We start from the raw sequence: 6,386 nt of genomic DNA, 5'->3' as shown, positions 1-6,386 counted from the left end.
GTTATATCATATGTTTAATCACTTTGTGTTTTATAACTTACGTGAGTAATGTTGAGTGTCTCTTTGACTAATGTTGATAGCCCCTGCTAATTTCCTGGTGGGCTTTGCTCTTTTTATCTTTGTTGAGCTCTTTATTTACTGAAACATCCTGGTTTTGGCTATGAGCCAAATTAAAAGTGCTATCTAAAAAAATAAAGTGTAAAATGTAATATAGACAAGCTTCTGATAGAAATCATGAGTTTTTTTTTTTTTATATATCAGCTGACCTATCTTTCCGTATTCTGCCCACAAGACAGTTCTTTCTGTTTTTGCTTTGCTTCCTAGAGTGGTTTTCTCTGCAATGAACCAAACCTAGTCTGATTTCTTATTTTGTTTAAGATGAATCTCCAAGATTTTCAGCGTATCACACCCACGTACAGGTTCATGTCATGACTTTTGTTATCACGCTATCAGAGGCCAGTCTTCATTTTCTTCCCTGGAGAATTCATGCATACTCATGACAGTTGCAAGGATAGTGAGAAAGCAGGAGGTTGTGGATATGATGGATAGTGTGTAATTACAGAGACCACGCCATGCCCCCAAAACTACCTCCACTAAGAAAATTCTTGTTGCTTTCCAGTTAAGCTCATGTTTTTTTTTTTTGGCCCAAATGCAATTTTGGAACATTTTGATGGAAGGTGCTGGATTGAATGGAGAATATTGGTCTACATCTTCAGACCTGCTTCATTTTGTTATCTTTCTCCCAACATTTAAGATTTATTTATTGCAAAGGCAGAGTTGCAGGGAGAGAGGGACACACACACACATGTACACAGAGAGAGAGAGAGACAGAGAGAGACAGAGAGACAGAGAGAGACTCTAAATGCCCACAGTGGCTTGGAGTCAGCAGCCAGCATTCAGGAGCCGGCAGTCAGGGATGTGGTGTGGTTGTCCCTCATGGGCAGCAGGAACCCAGCCACCTGAGCCACCACTGCTACATCCTTGGGAGTGTTATTGGCAGGAAGTGGAAATCAAGAATCAAACTGCAGCACTGCAATGAGGGAGATGGGTAGCCTAACCCTGAGATGAAATGCTCATTCCCAAAAATTCTTTTATGCACTGGAACAGCTTTCCTATTAAACCTGCTCTTTGACTCTAATCTTCTATTTCTGGTAAACTTGCTGGAGAAAGCCACATTATTTTGTTTTTACTCTCTTCCTGCTTTTCATTACTGACAAACAGGCTAATGTGTTTGGATCATTTTTTTTTTTTCTGTGAAGTGCTTCTTTGTGTGGTTTTTGTCATTTAAAATTTTCAGTTGTTAAACTTTTATTTTCAATCGAAAACACCATAGAAACATTAAGGAAATTTCAAACACTGGTCATTTAGCATACTTAAAAAAAAAAACATCAAGGGCATGGCACCATAGCCTAGAGACCAAAGTGTTCACCTAGAATGTGCTGGGATCACATGTGGGTGCCAGTTCATACTCCAGAAGCCCCACTTCCCATCCAACTTCCTGCTTGTGGCCTGGGAAAGCAGTCGAAGACAGCCGGAAGCCTTGGAACCCTGCACCTGCGTGGGAGACCCAGAAGAAGCTCCTGGCTCCTGTCTTCGGATCAGCTCAGGTCCAGCTGTTGCGGTCACTTGGGGAGTGAATCATCAGACAGAAGATCTTCCTCTTTGTCTCTTCTCCTCTCTGTATATCTAACTTTCCAATAAAAATAAGTACTTTAAAACAGGGTTGGAAATAATATACATTCACAGGATGCTGTGTGGAATGTCCATAGATGTTTTCAATATGCACTTAGCAAATCAAGATAGCATTTCCCTTGTCTTGTCATTATTTTGTGATTGAAGATGTGGAGCTCCTTTCTTCCATTTTCTCGGAAGATATGAACGAGGTTATTGTGAACCACAAAACCTCACCGTGCTGTGTAAGGCCTGGTGCTTACTCCTCCGATCTAATGTGATTTGGAAGTTTTTATTCAGCTTCTCTCTGTTCTCCTCTAGGCCTCTGGTCATTACTATTCTGTGTTCAGACAGAGTTTTATTAGCTTCCGTATATGAAGGAAAGCATACAGTATTTCCTTTCCTTTCTGTGTCTGGATTGTTCACTCGATATAATGCCTTTTTTTTTTTTGCTGCAAATGGCAGATTTCCTTATTTTTTTTTATGGCTGAAAAATTATTCATTGTGTGTATATATGTCATGTTTTCTTGATCTGTTTTCCTGTTGATGGAAATCTTGGTTGATTCCAGATGTTGGCTATTTTTGCCTGGTACCATCTGTATGTCTTCTCTCATTGTTGCAGTTCTTACCTTCTCCTTGTGTTAGTGCCCTGAACTCCACAAGCACCATCCTGGCAGTTGTTTTGAATTCTTTTCCAGCGTAATCTCTCATTTATGTCTACTACTCCGTTTTTGAATTTTCTCTCACTTTCTGTGTTGGTGTCTGTTCTTGAGACAAATCAAAACAGGATAATTATTTCTCTGATTCCCTCCCCTGTTAGGGGATTTTTAAAATTTATTTTTATTGTAAAGTCCGATATACAGAGTGGAAGAGATACAGATCTTCCATCTGCTTATAAACTCCCCAGGTGGCTGCAATGGTCAAAGCTGCAGTGACTCGAAGACAGGAGCCAGGAGCTTCTACTGGGTCTCCCAGGTGTGTGCAGGGTCCCAAGGCTTCCGGCTGTCCTTGACTGCTTTCCCAGGCCACAGTCAGGGAGCTGAATGGGAAGTGGGCTGCTGGGACATGAACAAGTGCCCATATGGGATCCTGGCACTTGCAAGGCGAGGACTTCAGCCAGTAGACTAGTGCGCTGGATTGTATATACATTTTTAAATGGACAAAACTATTATTCTCTGTAAACTAAAAAAAAGGAAAAACAGGTGATGAAAATTGTAATAGGATACTGCAAATCAAAGTAGATATCCTTCCATGACTCTAAAAAAAGAAGAAAAATATCAAAAAGGATAAAACGAAACAGGAATTCATCTCAGATGATAAAATGCTAAAAGCTAATGAATGAGCAAATATTTAAAAGGCAAATGGGAGTAATAAGAAAATGGATTATAATATTGTTAATAGCAAAAGAGAAAGTAGATATAAAAAGATGGATAAGAGGGCCTGATGTGACGGCTCAGTGGCTAAAGTCCTTGCTCTGCGTATGCTGGAATCCCATATGGGCACCAGTTTGTGTCATGGCTGCTCCACTTCCCATCCAGCTCCCTGCTTGTGGCCTGGGGAAGCAGTCTAGGACAGCCCAAAGCCTTGGGACCCTGCACCTGCATGGAAGATCTGGAAGAAACTTCTGGCTCCTGGCTTAGAATTGACTCAGCTTTGGCCATTACAGCCATTTGGGGAATGAACCAGTGGATGAAAACTTTCCTCTCTGCAAGTCTGCCTTTCAAATAAAAGTAAATAAATATAGTTTTTTAAAAAAGAAAGAAAGACAAATATCACATGTCTTGTTTGTGGAATAGTATATGAAGAGAACTATATGTCATATCATTCAGTATGTCGTGATAAATGTTGATGTGTTGATCATATCACGTACATGGCAATATAGCATTTCCTCCCAAAATGATTATTGTCACGAATCATTTATTGTTATAAATATTGCTTTGTGATATTAATATCTCTGTTTTCAAGAAAAACTCATATGCGTATGTATGTAATGTCTAGTTTGGAATGAGTATTAAAATTGTTAAATGTTACAACTGAAAAATAATAACCATAAAAAATCACAAGAAATATACTATCAATTTTCAAAAGCTATCTAATACAATGATGACTAAGGTGTCATGAATTGTTGCAATAACTAGCACAGTTGTTATAGTAAACAATATTGTAGGAAATAAAAAATGAGACATTATTCATACAAAGTGATTCTAAGATATGTTTTTCTACACAGCAGTGGGAGCATGGGCCAAAAAGAAGTTATTGTATGGAAGACTTCAACAGTGTAATTGATTTTGGGTGCGTAGTAACTATTACAGACTAATAGTATATGTTATGCCTTCTTTCCAATGTGATTGAAACATTCACAATTTCACATAGAAAACTCTTGAAAAAAGGAAAAATGATGGCTATTCCATATATATATTTGTTCTTTCATACATATATACACACATATATATATATTCTTTAAAAAATGATTTATTTATTTTCATAGGAAAGCCAGATATACAGAAAGCCTGAGAGATCTTCTGTCTGCTGATTCACTCCCTAAGTGGCTACAACATCCAAAACTGAGCCAATCTGAAGCCAGGAACCAGGAGTTTCTTCTGGGTCTCCCACACGGGTGCAGGGGCCCAAGGCTTTGGACTGTCCTTGACTGCATTCCCAGGCCACAGGTAGGGAGTTGAGTGGCAAGTGGGGTTGCTGGGATTAGAATCAGCACCCATATGGGATCCCGATGCGAGCAAGGTGAGGCCTTTAGCCACTAGGCTACCACGGCACGCCCCATGTATGTACTCTGATGGAGAGAATTCCTTTTTATCTTTCTTCTCTTTTTTCCTCTCTTATTGTCTCCTTCTTTTTCTTCCCTAGATACAAATGTAGATACAAGTGTAGGCATTATGATAGCTCTAGACATCGGAATCAAACATGTATACATTCAGATACACATATACTTATAATTCAGCTATTCTATTTCAAAGAATCTACTTTGATGATGAAGATTAGCCACTATGTAGAAGTGGAAATAAATAGAAACACACAAAACTTGGTGCACATATGGGAAGGGGGCTGGATAAGGCGGAGTATAGCGTGTCACTTAAGAGAGACGTTTCTGGACAAGATTTCCTGGGTCTTTAACGTATGCGACTCTAGGAAGCTGACTTCATTATTTCAGTTCCTATGTCAGTTACTCAATTGGGAAAATGAGTAGATTAGTAGTTATCTTCTTTAAAGAGTTATTTTGAGGTATAAAAAGTGAATACTCTTCATAACTATAATTTAATAGTTATGTTGATCTACCCAATAAATATTGACAACTACCAGAAGAGAAAAATATTTTATAGATAAAATTACTTTGGTTTGTATTTTTGTGGTCCTAGGCAACTAGTTCAGGGTCATGGGCTTGACAGCCACACCTCCCCAACCTATGTGGTGCTTTCTGCCCCCACCTGTGACGCTCACCTATCATCACCTGGAACCTGCAAGGGGGTGGTATTGAGTTGTTGTGTAACCACTCCCATTACAAGTCCCTATAAAGGCCCATGAAAGTGAGGGCTCGGTCTCTTGGTGGCGTGTTTCCATCGCCCGGCGCTCCGGCTCTCGGACTCCAGTACCTGCTTGCCCTCTGGTTTCCTGTGCACAGACGCCAAGGAATGGTAGCTCCTGAGCATGGCCCCTGTGTGTCTGTGTTCCTCACCCTCTGTTCACTGCTTGGGTGAGTCAGTGAAGATGCAACTGCTAAGATGCTTTGTATTACTAATTTGTGTATTTTCAAGAGTTTCAGGAGAGGTGAGGCATAGCAGTACTGGAATATGGACAGAGAAGCCAGGAAAAGGTGAATGTTCACAGTTTTATAAGTGTGTCCTGATTGTTCACTAAGTGTCTCTTAGGATAACTTATACAGCTGGGGAAGCTGGACCTCAGGTCTTCAGTTCAATGGATGGGTTTCATGATAATGACCCTTTGTTCCTCTCAGGGTCTCAGTTCAGACTGGATTGCCATGTGTGCTTGTCATTTACTAATTTCTAGCGCGCCCTGCCATCACCAAGCTTGGTTAATAACGACTCATTAATGCATCATAGACAAGTTTGGCACGAGCTCTCTCACACGCTGCAACCATGCTTTTCAAATATTTAAATACAGTTTTTTTTCAAGCTAAGGTTGATTTTCAGAGATTAAAATCACACATCAAGATGAAGTCATTTCTCTTTACCTTATTGGGCTTTATCTAATCTATTTGAAAGGCAGATAGTGAGGGGGAGACAAAGAGAAGGAGATCTTTCATTTCTTGGCTCACTCCTCAAATGGCTGTGTTGATCAGGGCTGGGTCAGACCAAATAAGGAGTCAGGAATTCATCCAAGCCTCCCACATGGATGTCAGGGGCCCAGTTATTCATGTCATCGTCTACTGCCTTCCGGAGTGCATTAACAGGGATCTGGATCAGGAGAGGAGCAACCAGGACTCCAACTGCCGCTCCGATATGGGGTACTGTTACTGCCAGTGATGGCTTAACCCACTGCACCGTAAGTTTTAAAGATACAACTGTTTTCTTTATATGGTATCCAGAATATTTTAGAAACAAGAATGTCTACTTCTTGATCATACTATTATACCCAACTTACAAGGACCTGACATGTATATGTTGCTTTTCCAGCATTGTTGCCTGATTTGTTTACAGTTATAGGGAGTGGGGGAGAGAGAGAGACAGAGATAGAAACTC

General features: G+C 40.2%; 1 protein-coding gene across 1 annotated transcript in view; it reads left to right on the top strand.

Annotated features, from left to right (window-relative positions):
* Nucleotides 1–5,251: 5,251 nt before the first annotated feature.
* The window catches only part of LOC121155416 (natural killer cells antigen CD94-like), a 30,628-nt gene continuing 29,493 nt past the window's right edge, over nt 5,252–6,386 (top strand). Inside the window, exon 1 of the mRNA XM_040978712.1 lies at nt 5,252–5,380. The gene's annotated coding sequence lies outside the window, so the exon portion shown is untranslated. The remainder of the gene's footprint in view (nt 5,381–6,386) is intronic.

Source organism: Ochotona curzoniae, unplaced genomic scaffold (genome assembly GCF_017591425.1).
Source record: "Ochotona curzoniae isolate NIBS_2020 unplaced genomic scaffold, NIBS_Ocur_1.0 contig_2927, whole genome shotgun sequence".
In the NCBI taxonomy this organism is placed as follows: Eukaryota; Metazoa; Chordata; class Mammalia; order Lagomorpha; family Ochotonidae; genus Ochotona; species Ochotona curzoniae.
Note: the sequence above shows the minus strand (reverse complement) of the source record. Positions and strands in the feature narration are given on the sequence as shown.